A 16,085-nucleotide genomic window follows, 5' to 3' on the forward strand; every position below is an offset into this window, starting at 1 on the left:
CTCTCTAAGATGTAAAAAAGAGTCAAGAAGATTTAAAGCCGACCCTGCTACCCCTGCCTCCCGTAACCGAGATGTTAAGGTAGAGGGAGACAGGGTATCAAACGCTGCAGTAAGATCCAATAGGACCAAGATAGTCGTCTGACCAGCATCCACCTTACGACGAATATTATTAACCACCAAAGTCAGTGCAGATTCTGTACTATGGGATTTCCTGAATCCGTGCTGAGAACTGTCAAGGAACTCAGAGGAATCAAGAAAGGTGGAAAGGTGAAGATTTAGGTGGGCTTCAAGCATCTTTGCAGGAGCAGGTAGCAGGGAAATCGGTCTGAAATTCTTCAGCACTCCAGGGTCAAGGGAAGATTTTTTAAGAAGAGGCTTCACTATAGCTTTTTTCCAGGCCGAGGGGAAGATACCCTGGGCCAGAGCCCCATTCATTACTTCCAACAGAGGAGGCAGAAGGGAGTCCCTACAGTCCTTTAAAACTTTCAAGGGACAGGGGTCCATGGGAGAGGCAGACTTAGTCCTGTCTAACAGGAGATTGAGCTCCTCAAGGGAGAGCGGCGGAAAGAGGGTGAGAGTCTTATTTGGATCTCTCATCCAAGATTCTGAGACCTTAATGTCAAAAAGGGAGTGATCATCCAACAAATTCCTCTGACTTTCTAAAGCTAGATGGATATCCGAGATTTTCTTAAAAAAGAACTCAGAGATGTTATTACAGAGCTCCTGTGAGCTCACAACTGGATCGGGTGTCTGAAGGGAACATAAGGAATCAACAATCTTGAATAACTCTTTGGGCGAAGCGAGAGAAGTCGTCAGGTTCGAAAAGAACTCCTGCTTCTCTTTGATCACTCTGATTTTATAGTAACGTAAAATACGTTTATGATCCTCTCTATCAGAGGGATCCCAAGACTTACGCCATTTTCTCTCTTTAGATCTACAGGTTTGTCTTAGTAGTCTTAAAGACTCGGTGAACCAGGGCGCTGAAGGTTTTCGCCGGGCCACATATCGCAGGGAGGCCGGAGCAAGCACATCAACCGCTATAGTAATGGACTTGGCAAGCTCTTGGGCCGTCTCATCCACGTCTCGCGGAGTTGAGGTCTCAGAGCCTCTTAAAAACGGAGCAAGGGTTTGATTAGTAATGTTCCGATAACTTCTTTTCAGACCGCTATTACTAGTGGGAAAATTATGGGGCTCATCCACCGAAGATAGAAAGTCAAGAGGTACTGCCAGGTGGTCCGACCAGGCCAAAGGCATGGGGGAACCAGCTGAGAGTCTAGGATCGTTGGTGAACACCCCATCCAATATATGGCCAGCCTGATGAGTTGAACTATTAACCAGCTGAATGAAATCACAGGCTTCCAGAGAGTCCATCAGCTGAGAAGTGTCCTTGGCTCCCCGATCGTCCAGGTGGAAATTAAAGTCCCCAAGAATGGTGAAATGTGATTTCCCAAAGTAGGGCTCCAGGATTCGAAATAACTCGGAGCAGAAGCTGGATCTAGAACCTGGCGGTCTGTAAACAAGCATGCCAGTAAAAGAGACTGTAGGGGAACACAAGATACAAAAATATAGAGCCTCAAAGGAGTCCGAGGTCTCCGACAAGGTTTTTATAGAACATGAAAGTGAGGCTCTACAAAGAATTCCCAGCCCTCCCCCTCTGCGTCCCACTCTATCCTGTCTGTAAATCGTAAAACCCTCAGGTACCGCCAATAAGAGATCATGTCCAGACGAATCGGACGCCCAAGTTTCCGTAACGAATACCCAATCAGGTTGCCTATCGTTCACAAACTCATGGAACGCTATATTATTCTTAATGAGCGACCTAGCATTGATCAGGAAGCCCTTTCTAGGTTGAGTAATGGTCCGTAAAGCTGGAGCGGTTTGAAGAATCGTCCTACGTGTAGAGGAAGGATGAAACACCGCCCCACACGTGCGACAGAAAGGTGAGCGTCTCAAGGCCTCCGGAGTAAAACGGAGGTGGCACGCTGGAGGTAGTGGTCGCAAAGCTAACAAATCACGTAAGGAATATTCTCTCGCTACCTGATGATGGACGTGGGGGAACCCCGAGTCCAGCCCGTCCAGCAGCCCGTCCTCAGCGTGGACGGGCGCAGACGGGCTGAACTCAGGCGTAACTCCGGCAGATATCTGGCGAACCCGCTGCGCGTCTGCATGACTCCCTTTTTAAGGACGTCTATCGTCCTTCAATTAGCTAGAGCGTCCGAGCAACACACTGACGCTGGCAGGCTTCACGGAGAACTCCCAATATGGCCGCCAGGCGTCCTAAGTAAGACCGGGAGAGGGGCCCGCCCAACAGCGGTGAGTAACCAGATTATAGTGCAGGCAGGGGACCTAAGTAGTTAAAAACCGGGTGTAATACTAAACGAAATTGTTTAATGAAATACAAAACGAGGAGTTTTTAAAAAGCCTATTGCCAGCAGTTCCCAACATCAAACATGCTGATTACGCAAAGCACGAGGCTCACTTAACACTTTACACTGCGAATTGGTTAGCAATGAGGAGCGGACAGTTTACCTCCCTTTTAAGGACATCTATCGTCCTTCAATTAGCTAGAGCGTCCGAGCAACACACTGACGCCGGCAGGCTTCACGGAGTACTCCCAAGATGGCCGCCAGGCGTCCTAAGTAAGACCGGGAGAGGGGCCCGCCCAACAGCGGTGAGTAACAAGATTATAGTGCAGGCAGGGGACCTAAGTAGTTAAAAACCGGGTGTATACTAAACGAAATTGTTTAATGAAATACAAAACGAGGAGTTTTTAAAAAGCCTATTGCCAGCAGTTCCCAACATCAAACACGCTCATTACGCAAAGCGCGAGGCTCACTTAACACTTTACACTGCGAATTGGTTAGCAATGAGGAGCGGACAGTTTACCTCCCTTTTAAGGACGTCTATCGTCCTTCAATTAGCTAGAGCATCCGAGCAACACACTGATGCCGGCAGTCTTCACGGAGTACTCCCAAGATGGCCGCCAAGCGTCCTAAGTAATACCGGGAGACGGGCCCGCCCAACAGTGGTGAGTAACAAGATTACAGTGCAGGCAGGGGACCTAAGTAGTTAAAAACCGGGTGTAATACTAAACGAAATTGTTTAATGAAATACAAAACGAGGAGTTTTTAAAAAGCCTATTGCCAGCAGTTCCCAACATCAAACACGCTGATTACGCAAAGCGCGAGGCTCACTTAACACTTTACACTGCGAATTGGTTAGCAATGAGGAGCGGACAGTTTACCTCCCTTTTAAGGACGTCTATCGTCCTTCAATTAGCTAGAGCGTCCGAGCAACACACTGACGCCGGCAGGCTTCACGGAGTACTCCCAAGATGGCCGCCAAGCGTCCTAAGTAATACCGGGAGAGGGGCCCGCCCAACAGCGGTGAGTAACAAGATTATAGTGCAGGCAGGGGACCTAAGTAGTTGAAAACCGGGTGTAATACTAAACTAAATTGTTTAATGAAATACAAAACGAGGAGTTTTTTAAAAAGCCTATTGCCAGCAGTTCCCAACATCAAACACGCTGATTACGCAAAGCGCGAGGCTCACTTAACACTTTACACTGCGAATTGATTAGCAATGAGGAGCGGACAGTTTACCTCCCTTTTAAGGACGTCTATCGTCCTTCAATTAGCTAGAGCGTCTGAGCAACACACTGACGCCGGCACGCTTCACAGAGTACTCCCAAGATAGCCGGCAGGCGTCCTAAGTAAGACCGGGAGAGGGGCCCGCCCAACAGCGGTGAGTAACAAGATTATAGTGCAGGCAGGGGACCTAAGTAGTTAAAAACCGGGTGTAATACTAAACGAAATTGTTTAATGAAATACAAAACGAGGAGTTTTTAAAAAGCCTATTGCCAGCAGTTCCCAACATCAAACACGCTGATTACGCAAAGCGCGAGGCTCACTTAACACTTTACACTGCGAATTGGTTAGCAACATGCACTTTGAATACCAGCAGCAGACTTCCCTGGTGAGCAGTAGCTTTACTACAGTGATCTAATGAGCAACTAGAGTGCTAACATTCATAATGTATGGCAAATGTGTGACACATCTGAATGCCTTCTTGATGGAACCAAAATAAAAAACTGAAAGTATTTCCTACTGAGGAAACTGCAGTAAATTAGGAAATTAGGAAACTTCATAACAAATAAATCTCCCAAGATGGCCACCAGAGACAGAAGAGCCCAAATGTAGCCCAAATATCACCCAGATGTAGCCCCAGTATAGCCCAATGACAGAATGTCCCAGAGTGTTCTTAAGAACAACTAGAGCGCTTACTGTCTTACTTATGACAAAAGTGTGGCACACCTGAAGCCATCTTGATTGGAATAAATTGGTAACACTTAAAACATTTAATTTAAAAAGGAACACAATGAGGGGGTTCCTTTTGCCATAGAAATTATGATTTGTGCGGAAGAAAGAAAAATGAGGGCACATTTTGAGTGACTTCTCAAATCCTCTTCTATTTCATTAAAAAATTCTGATATGCAGACTGAAACATGCACTTTTAATACCAGCAGCAGACTTCCGTGGTGAGCAGTAGCTTTACTACAGTGATCTAATGAGCATCTAGAGTGCTAACATTCAGAATTTATGGCAAATATGTGACATATCTGAATACCTTCTTGATGGAATCAAAGTAAAAAACTGAAAGCATTTACTACTGAGGAGACTGCAGTAAATGAGGAAATTAGGAAACTTCATAACAAATAAATCTCCCAAGATGGCCACCAGAGACAAAAGAGCCCAAATGCAGCACAAATATCACCCAGATGTAGCCCACATGTAGCCCAATGACAGAAGTGTGCAAAACACTTATTTTTTGTGTATTTGCAGTTTTAGATAGTGCAGACTTGTCAGGTATTGGAGTGCTTTACATGAGCATTGGTTACATCACACAAGATCAAATTCATTTTGGTTGTAGACATGGGGAGATTAAGTGATTTGACCAGAATCACAGAATGTTGAGCTGAAGCAGAAACTCCAACCTGGTTCCCCAGTTGCAAAGGCTGCAGCTCTGGAAGTAACACCACATCCTCTCCCCTAGGTGCAACATTTAATCAAGTGGTCAACTGGATAAAAAAACATAAAGATTACAAATAATTTAAAAGTTCTTTGTCGCTATTTGAAAACTCAGAAAATATGTCCTCATTTTAGTTTTTTAGAGCACTAACCATAATTTTGATGCAAATAAAACCCTCTCACATATGTAATTTCTAAAGGAAATGCTCTAGGTATTACAGTTTTGATTACATCAAGATGACGTCAGGCGTTCCACACTTTTGTAATAACTATAGAATGTTAGAAATCTAGTTGTTCATTGGGATACTGTTGAGAGGCAGAGGCCAGGGGCACGGACTCTGAAAATTGAAGGCAGATAGGAGAGTGCGGAGGCAACAATTTGACCACACTGGGCAGGCAGGAAGGGCAGTGGCAGCACAACAGACTATGGAGGGCAGTGGAAAGGGGGGCAGGGGCAACAAACCAACAATACAGGACTGGCAAGAGCGGCTGTGGCAATATAATAGACCATTGTGGGCAGAAGGAAGAGGCAGTGGTAGTACAACCATACATGCCAACAGACCCGTTTCAGCCAGGAAACGTCCAATGTTTTTAAGCTCAAATGGGCTTTATTTGATCTGTCTCCTGTCTACAATCTCCTCTTTTTCAATGTAACTCAAAGGGGAAAATCAATACCCCAGGTTTTTTTCAAAATCTCCCTCTTACCAAGTTCAAAATGGTACATTGGATCATGGTAGGCAGGAGGAATTGGGGTAGGGACATGGACTTGGATAACAGAGGACAGGAGGGACATGGAGAGGTGCACCAAACTGACCCTACAGGGCAGGCATCGGGGTTTGCAGCAGCACAATACACCACACAGGGCATGTGGGACGGGAGTGCAGCAGAACAATCCATAGAAAGCAATAGGGAGGGGACAGGACCATGCACATGGACAACAGAGAACAGAGGGGAAAGAGGCAATGGTATCTAGCTGACCAGAATGGACAGACAGGAGAGAAAGCTGCAGCATAACAGACCATAAAGGGCAGGAGGGACGGATCAAGGGCATTACAATGGAACAGACAAGCCAGGAGGGAGGGAATAGGGGTCTGCACATGGAAACAGAGGGCTGGGGGCAAGGGGGCAGGGCAGTAGCAGCAAGTTGACCATGGAGGTCAGGCAGGATGGGCACTAGAAACAAGACACACCATGGAGAGCAACATTGAGACTATGATGGCATACACACAGACCATGGAGGGAAGGTGGGAAGGAGTCAGGGGCAGTTAGCTGACCACACAGGGAAGGTGGGAGGGGCCATGGCAGCACAGAAGACCATGCATGGCAAGCGGGAGGGTTAGTGGCAGCACAATGGCTATGATGGGCATGAAGGAGGGGCATGCACAAAGGACCATGGAGGATAGAAGGGAGGGTCAGGACCTGGGCACAGACAAGAGAGTTCAGGGGAAGGGGCCTCATAACAGACCGCGCGGGCCAGGCAGGAGGAGCAGTTGCAGCACAACAGACCAGGGAGGGCAGAAGGGTGTGGCAGCAAAATGGACCATGGAGGACAGGAGGAAGGGGATAGGGGCATGGCATGTGGACAGGCAGGGTGGAGGTGGCAGGGACAGGTTACAGTCATCTGACAATGTTAGGCAGGTGGGAGGGGAGTGGCAGCTCAAGAGAACACTCAGAGTAGATGGGAGTGGCAGGTCCATGGAACATGGTGGGCAAAAAGGATGGAGCAGGGGCATGCACAAAGACATCGGAGGGCAGGGGGGAGGAGAATAGGGGCAGCAAGTTAAGCACAGAGGCTAAGCAGGAGGTCAATGATGGGCCATAGAATTGGGCAATGGAGAGAAGGAGGAGTGGACTGGTACATCATGCTAAATGGAGGGCAGTGGCAGCACATCAGACCATGCATGGCAGGAGGGAGGAGGCTAGTCCATGGATTCAGACAACAGAGGATAGGGAGGAGGTGGATGGGGCAGCAAGCTAACTGTTCAGAGAAGGTGGGTATTAGGAACTTTATTGTTTTTAAAATGTGTGTCTTTGCGAACTACTTAAAATATGGACAAGTATGCAGCATAATCTCACTTTTATTCAGGAAGAAGAGGACGTTTGTGACTGTGACTCCGGGCTCACTTGGCAGAAACACCCCCTGACCCTCCACCCCCATCGCAAAATGTAATGCCCCTGAAAAGGGTAGGTAAACGCAGTGTTATATAGAACATAGTCCTAAGAGCACGATTGAAAATGAAAACTAGATATAGTATATGGTATAAACTATGCACCAAAAAGTGTGATATAAGATGAACCGGGGAGTGAAATATAATATGCAATAAAATGTGCGCAATGACAGATTCATTGGAGAGCGCGAGATAGCACAGGCACTAGCGCGTGCTATGCGATATGCGCCTTGGAGTGTAATATGCACAGGGCAGTGTTGTGTAACCTAACTAGTCTCTAAAGTTATAATATAAAATATGTGCTGGGGAGTGTAACGTTGCATATGCACTGTGACAAAGATATGGATCCCAGATTGTAATATGTATGGCATAGCGCTGTGCGTTAAAACATAGGCATCGAGGAAGGCACGTTAGATGGGGCAATATAACCGGTGCGAAGGCAAGTGTGGCATGACATATTCACGGGGTGGTGTTACAGTGCACATGGGCTAGAGAGTGTCATAGCATACGCACTAGCTGGTGGAATACAACACAGAGGTGTGTGGCACTCGGCGGGCACTGGTGGGTGTAACACAGCATTGGGCTCAGCCAGGAGCACGCTGTGACTCTCAAGTGAGGTTCGTCTCCTTTCCAGAGAGTAAAATAAAAAGTATTACACATCCGGCTAACTAAAACGCCCCTGAAACCTATGGTTTTTTCAGTGAAAAAAAAAAATATATATATATATATATATATATATATATATATATATATATATATATATATATATTCACTGAAAAAACCATAGGTTTCAGGGACGTTATAGTTTGTTGGACATTTCACTCGGACAAAACCATAGAAGTTCCCCCGTTATAGTTAGTTCAGCTAACTATAACTCGCTCCCCCGCAATGCAATGCGATGATGTCACATATTACATCATTCATGACATGGTCAGTGACATTACTAATGACATAACTGATGACATCTCAAATGACATCACTGATGACATCATCCAGTAACTGTGTGTTTCTGCAAAGTTTAAATATGTTTTTATATATGCCAAGGTGGATTGAAGAATGAGTGGGTGTATAAGTGTCTGGAGGAAGGATTTAGTGGGTGCGTGGCTGACTGTATAAGTGAGTTATAAAATGTGTCTTACTGAATGCATGGGCTAGTGACTAAACTGTCTGAATGTGCGTATCAGTATGTCTGTTGTTCTGAAAGCTGCTGCATGTGTTGGTCAGTAGCTACTTGAGTATCTATATGGGTTATTGATTTGTTGCCTGAGTATTTGTATGGGAGACTGAGTGTGTGTGTGTGCGTGGGTGGGAGGTGTGTGACTCTGCGCATAGATGTGTGAGTGGTTGATTCACTGGGTGTATGGGTTCAAGAATGCATGTGGAAACAGCTGTATGGGCGGGTGAGTGTGTGTATGGGTGTTTTGGTGAGAGATTGGATGTCTCAGTGGTACATGTCCAAGTAACTACATATGTAAAAGGCAGTGTATGTGAGAGTATGTGAGAGTTGGAGTATATAAATGACTACACATGAGAGTCAGTGATTGTATGGATGAGTGTGTCTTGTATCAGTGATTGTATAAGAGAGTAAGTATGTGTTAGTATATGTTTGAATAAGTAAGGTGGTGTGTGTATAACTGTATAGGTGAGGAAATGGGAGTGTGATTGATTCTTTGCATGACTGACTAGGTGTGTGAGTAGCTCCATGGATGAGTGGTGGTGTGTGAGTGTCTGTACAGGTGTATGAATGCATATATTTAGTGTTGTATTGATGAGTGACTGTATGTATGAGTGATTGTATGGGTTAATGAGTGGATGTGTGTGTAGACCTAGGAATCAGTGAGTGCTTATGTAGGGACTGGTATTGGTGTGTCCATGGTTTCGAAAATGGTAGTCTGTATTTTACAGTGGGTGTATCAAAGATTATATTAGAGTGTGAGGAGGTGCATGAGATTTTGACGTGGATGATGTCATCAGTGATGTCATCAGTGATGTCATTTGAGATGTCATCAGTGATGTCACTGACCATGTCATGAATTATGTAATATGTGACATCATCAGCAGTGCATTGCGGGGGAGCTAGTTATAGTTAGCTGAACTAACTATAACGGGGTAATTTCTATGGTTTTGTCCGAGTGTAATGTCCAACTAACTATGACGTCCCTGAAACCTATGGTTTTTTCAGTGAATTTCTAAGGTTTTTTAAATGCTAATTTCTAACTATAACGTGCCTGAAACCTAAGCTTTTTCAGTGAATTTCAATGGTTTTTTAAATGCTAATTTCTAACTATAACGTGCCTGAAACCTATGGTTTTTTCTGTGAATTTCAATGGTTTTTTAAATGCTCATTTCTAACTATGCCTACAAAGTTAGGACATGTGAAGAAAGAGGAAGAAAAGCGCAGAAAGAAGCAAGACAAATGCAGAAAGAGGCAACAGAAGTCCAGAAAAACTAAGAAAAGTGCAGGAAGAAGCAAGAGAGGTGCAGAAAGAACCAACAGAGGAGCAGAAAGTCCTCCTGTGCGCCCAACGTTTTACTGACGGGTACTGGTGGTAACTGACTCTGAATAACCAGGACCGGAGCCAGTGCTATGCTAAAAGACACTTAGAATACAGTGACAACACCTACACTAGGGAACACTATGCGTTGGGGTACCCCTGTAATTAGCATGACCTCTGTATTTGTCATGAGTTAGTGCCTGGGTCTTGCATGAGTACATGAGTGGTGACTAGATGATTAGAGTACTGCAAGGACAGTGCATGGTGAATTTATAAGTGCCTGGGTTTTGGCGGAGTGATTGGATAAGTACATGGTGCTCGCTGGGTGATTGGAGGAGTGCATGGGTACTACTCAGGGTATCGTAGCAGTGCATGAGTTAGTGCATGGGTCAGTGCATGAATGCATGGGTAGTGACTGGATGAGTAGAGTGCTGCAAGGAGAGTGCATGGTGAATTTATAAGTGCTTGGGTTTTGGCAGAGTGATTGCATAAGTACACACTTGTCACATCAGTCCCCTCCCCCTCCCTTCACCACTGTGCAAACGTGCCCCCTGGTGGGTTTTAATTTGGGGGATTAATTCCCCTTGAATCCTGAGGGTCCCTGGGGGCCAACTAGCCCATCAGGTACCTCCAGTAAGTGCCAAAGAGCTGCGTTGCAAAGAGGTGGTCCGAGCCAATGCCCCTTTTTACACCTCTCTGCAACGCAGCTCCCTGGCGCATACTGGAGGTACCTGGTGGGCTAGTTGGCTCCCAGGGACCCTCAGTATTCAAGGGGAATTAATTCCCCAACTTACAACGCACCAGGGGGCGTGTTTACTGAGTGCTGCAGGGAGAGGGCGGTGTGCCCCCCTTCTCTTTCCTTTTCTGGGCCGTGGGGACCCCATCCCCAAGGGCATGACCCCTTTTTAATAAATATAATGTAAACAGGAAGGGGGCTGCGTGGCCTCCCCAAGGCCAATTTCGACTCCGGGGACCCCATCCCCTGTGGCATGGCCATAATTTATTTTTATTTTTTAAATGTAGGAGGGGGGCTGCGTGGCACCCCTCCTGAGGCCTCTATTAGCCCTGGGGGACCCCATCCCCCGTGACTGTGCCTCTTTTGTTATTTATTTAAATGCAGGGAGGGGGGCCGTGGGAAGACCCCAATTCCCCCATGGTACCGCCGGCTCCCCACCTCCTGCGGGAGCCGGCATTGCTTTTCTACACGGGGAGCTGCTGATATGCAGCTCCCCTTGTGGAAAACCAATCTGGTTTGGATTTTGTAAGCGAGAGCAGGAAACCTTCTCTCGCTTACAAAATCCAAACCAGTGTTTGCTATGACAGGGCGGGAGGCATGCTCCCGCCCCGTCATAGCAAACAGAAGTGTCCCGGGGTGGTCACCCCGGGACACTGCAGGAGCCGGCCCTGGGGGATATCGGTCCCCAGGGCTATAAAGGGCTCCACGAGGGGGGCCGCCCGGCCCCCCTCCCAACATCAGTGAAGCCCCGGGGAGGGGGTGGTCCCCGGGGCTTGGGGGAACGCTCGTGCCCTCCCCACACATTTTTTTTAAACAGAGCCCCGGGGAGGTGGCGGTCCCTGGGGCTGCGGGGGGGCTGCGTGCCTGCCCGCAACTAATAAATCTTGCCCCGGGGAGGTGGCGGTCCCTGGGGCTGCGTGGGGGGTTTGGGGCCCCCACGCTTTTTAAAATAAATATATATTAAAATGAGCCCAGGGGAGGTGGTGGTCCCCGGGGCTGCGGAGGGCTGCGTGCCCACCCGCAACTCATAAATCTTGCCCCGGGGAAGTGGCGGTCCACAGGGCAGTGTGGGGAGGATTGTCCCCCACACATTTTTTTTCAGTGCCCCCAGACCTGGCCCACCCAGGGGCTTAAATTCAATGAAGCACGGGAGCCCGTGCTTCGTTTTTTTATTATTTCCGGCTGAAATTTGCACTGGGTGCGCGAATCTCACTGTTTAAAAAAAATGGATTTTTTTGGCCCCTGAGCAGGCCTAGGGGGTCAGGGTGTTTCTACTCTGCCCCCTTTTGCTATTTTTCACCTTTTTTTGTTCTGTTTTCTTGTGCCTCGGTTACCAAGGCACAAGATGGCTGCCAACACTTCCTGGTTTGGAGTGTTGACAGCCAATTAGAATTAAGCTCGTGGTCGGGAGGGTCTGCGGATCCATCGCGCCTCTAAATATCGAAACTTTTATTTTTTGATTTTCTCAGCAACTACTGAATGGATTTACACCATTTAAAAAAAGGACGCTTTCTGAAACAAGCACTACCTTTTTGCCAAATTTGGTGTAATTCCATCCAGCAGTTCGAGCTGTAGCTGTGTCTAAAGTTTCATATGGGAAATTGATTTTCCGACCTCTTTTTTAAATTTCTCAGGAACTACTGAACGGATTTACACCATTTAACAAAAAGGGCTCTTTCTGAACCAAGGGCTACCTCTTTGCCAAATTTGGTGTAATTCTGTTTAGCAGTTCGGGCTGTAGCCGTGTCTAAAGTTTCCTATGGAAAATAACGTTTTGGGACCCCCCTTTTTTCTTTGCCCCCGCTTGGTGAATCACCCCAAAACTTTCAAGACAGGAGCTGACCGGAGCGCCCCACTAGTTTTGAAAATTTCGCGAAGATTCGTCAGCCGGTGCCAAAGTTATTGGGAAAAGAAATAACGCTTATCATATGGAAACTAGGTCCTAACTATAACTAGGTCCTAACTATAACTATAACTATTGACCGCCAGTAGATAATATAAATATATATGTATGCATATATATATATCCATACAAAGGTTTTTGCCACAAACGGAGGAGCCCAATCAACAGGTAGGCAAAGCTTCTTTTATTCAAAGCACAAGTCGGTCGGATAAAAGCAGTTCAATCAGCAGCCAACACGTTTTGGGACTCTTCCCTTCTTCACAGGCTTAATGAAATTAATCCTGCCACGGCGTATGATGCAAGTTTCGGGACTCCTCCCGGCTCCCGCCCTGCCATAGCAAATTCTGCTTTGGTATTTGGAAGAGAGAGCAGGAAACCTGCCCTCTCTTCCGAATACCAAAGCAGATTGCTTTTCCACACGGGGAGCTGCATCTTAGCAGCTCCCCCTGTGGAAAAGCAATGCCGGCTCCCGCAGGTGGCGGGGAGCCCGCGGGACTGTGGGGGATTGGGGACCCCCCCACGGTCCCCAATGGAGAGGGCCAGCCCCAGAGGTTAGGGTCCCAGGGGCCATAAAGGGCCTGAGGAGGGGGGCAAGGCAACCCCCCTCCAAATCCATATTAAAATAAAAAATGGCCATGCCCCGGGGGATGGGGTCCCCGGGGCCGATTATGGCCTCTAGAGGGGGGCCACGCGACCCCCTTCCAATTTAAAAAAAAATAATAATAATAAAATAGGGGGCAGGCCCTGGAGGATGGGGTCCCCAGGGCCAATAATATTAGGAAAAGAAGGGAGGCTACACAGCCCCATTCTTAAAAAAGAAAAAAGAAAAAAGACCGGCATTGCGCCAGAGGCCACACCCCTACTTGCAGCACTCTGCAAGTAGGTACCTCCAGTAAGCGCAACGGAGCTGCGTTACAGAGTGTTGTAAAAAGGGGTGTGGCCTCTGAACACCTCTCTGCAATGTAGCTATCTGGCACATACTGGAGGTACATGGTGGGCTAGTTGGCCCCCAGGGACCCTCAGGATTGAAGAGAAATTAATTCCCCAACTTAAAATGCCTCACAGGGCGTGTTTGCAGACATGTCACCTCAGGCCCCGCCCCCTTCCTTCACCATTGTGCAAACACGCCCCCTGGCGAGTTGCAAGTTGGGGAATTAATTTTCCTTGAATCCTGAGGGTCCCTGGAGGCCAACTAGCCCACCAGGTACCTCCAGTATGTGCCAGGGAGCTGCATTGCAGAGAGGTGTTCAGAGGCCACGCCCCTTTTTACACCTTTCTGCAACGCGGCTCTGTGGCGCTTACTGGAGGTACCTAGTGGGCTAGTTTGACCCTAGGGACCCTCAGGATTCAACGGAACTTAATTTCCCAACTTTTAAACTGCCACAGGGCGCGTTTACACAGTGGTGAAGGGAGGGGACGGGGCCTGAGGTGACGTGTGCAAACACGCCTTGTGGTGTGTTTTAAGTTGGGGAAATAATTCCACTTCAATCTTGAGGGCCCCTGCGGGCCAACTAGCCCACCAGGGGCTTCCAGTAAGCGCCTATGCTCCGCGTTGCAGAGAGGTGGTCCAGGCCGTGCCACTTTTTACACCTCTCTGCAACGGCGCTTACTGGAGGTACCTAGTGGGCTAGTTGGACCCTAGGGACCCTCAGGATTCAGGGGGACTTAATCTCCCAAATTAAAATGGCCACAGAGCGTGTTTACACAGTGGTGAATGGGGGGTGGACGTGGCCTGAGGTGACGTGTGCAAACACGTCCTGTGGCGCATTTTAAGTTGGGGACTTAAGTCCTGTTTAATCCTGAGAGTCCCTGGGTCTAACTAGTCGACCATGTACCTCCAGTAAGCACCACAGAGCTGCATTGCAGAGAGGTGGTCCGAAGCCATGCCCCATTTTACACCTCTCTGCAATGCAAGTCTGTGGCACTTACTGGACATACCTGGTGGGTTAGTTAGCCCCCAGGGACCCTCAGGATTCAAGGGGACTTTATTCCTCAACTTAAAACGCCCACAGGTCGTGTTTGCACACATGTCATCTCAGCCCCCCCCCCCCTCCCTTCACCAGTGTGCAAACGCACCCCATGGCGCTTTTTAAGAGGTTGTTTTAACCCCCCTGCCCTATTATATACTAGGGGCTTACAGAGGAGGACATGCTAATCACAGGGGGACCCCAACGCATAGTGTTCCCTAGTGTATGTAGGTGTTTTAACTGTATTCTAAGTGGCTTTTAACATAGCACTGGCTCTAGGACTGGTTAGTCAGACTCAGTTACCACCAGTACCCGTCTGAAAAAGTTGAGGGTACAGGATGATTTTGCAACAAGGCTTCTTTCTGCTCCTCTGTTTGTTCTTTCTGCACCTCTTGTTTCTTCCTGCACTTTCCTTCGTCTTTGAGGACTTCTGTTGCTTCTTTCTGCATTTCTTTTGCTTCTTTCTGTTTTTTTTTTCTTCTTTCTTCACATGTCCTACCTTTGTAGACATAGTTAGAAACTAGTATTTAAAAAACCTTTGAAATTCACTGAAAAAAACCATAGGTTTCAGACACGTTATAGTTAGAAATTAGCATTTAAAAAACCTTAGAAATTCACTGAAGAAACCATAGGTTTCAGGGGCGTTATAGTTAGGTGGACATTTCACTCGTACAAAACCATTGAAATTCCCCTGTTATAGTTAGTTCAGCTAACTATAACTCGCACGCCTGCAATGCACTGCTGATGACATCACATATTACATCACTCATGACATGGTCAGTGACATCACTCATGACATCACTCATGACATCTCAAATGACATCACTGATGACATCACTGATGACATCATCTTTGTGATAGAGTGGCAGATCTCCTCTCACCCTAATATAACCTTTTCAGAGGTTCAGAGGGACTAGCAGACCTTTTAACAAGAAGCGACTTGTAGGTAGTGTGTTATATTCTCCAAACTAATTAAAGTATTTTACATGTACATTTATAAGATGCATCGGAACATTGGCGGCTCCCTAGCAACCTGTCTTCTCTGAGCCTGCTATTGGAATGTAGAGGGCAGAGGGAGAAGACAGTTGCAGAGGAAGGTGGCAGGTGTTTCCAGGGGTCGTTCCTGATATCCTAATAAACCATCTTTAAATCTCCTAATGTGTCCTGTCACTTCAAAACTGGCGACGAGGATGGGAATTCCCTTTTAAAGAAAAGGACACCAACCTATGAGACTTTAAATTAACAACTTATTGATGAGGAACATACTTCAAACCGTAAGTGACCCCTGGACTGTCTTTTTGTAGGACATATGCTGACACTCATGTTGTGGTGTCCATCTAGCCAATCGAATAACTGCGATTTCCACTTGTAACGTGTAGTGGAAATGATTTTTTTTCCTTCCAAGTTGTCTGGTGCTGCCACGTGTGAACAGCCTTGAGATCACTTCTTTCGTTGCGGAGTGTTATTCAAAAAGGAAAATCTGTTCCGGAGACATAGTTATAACGAGGCCTATATATTTTTTTTCTTAAGGGCAGTGACTGTTGAAACTTGTGGTGTAATATTGGTGAACTGGGGCTGTGACTATCCTGTTAATTGCATGGTCAAAGGACTCATGCGTTTTCATTTTCCGATCTGGAATTGATCGAGCACAACCATAGCTGAGTGCCGTGTTTGTTTTCAAAGAAGTACACCAGTTTAGAAGGGGAAGGGCCCGTGCGCCTACCTTGTCTGCTGCTCGTTTTCAAATCTCGCCATCTGAAAGTTCTCTCCATGATGCATTCCCGATGA

Source organism: Triturus cristatus, chromosome 2_1, assembly GCF_964204655.1.
Source record: "Triturus cristatus chromosome 2_1, aTriCri1.1, whole genome shotgun sequence".
NCBI lineage: Eukaryota > Metazoa > Chordata > Amphibia > Caudata > Salamandridae > Triturus > Triturus cristatus.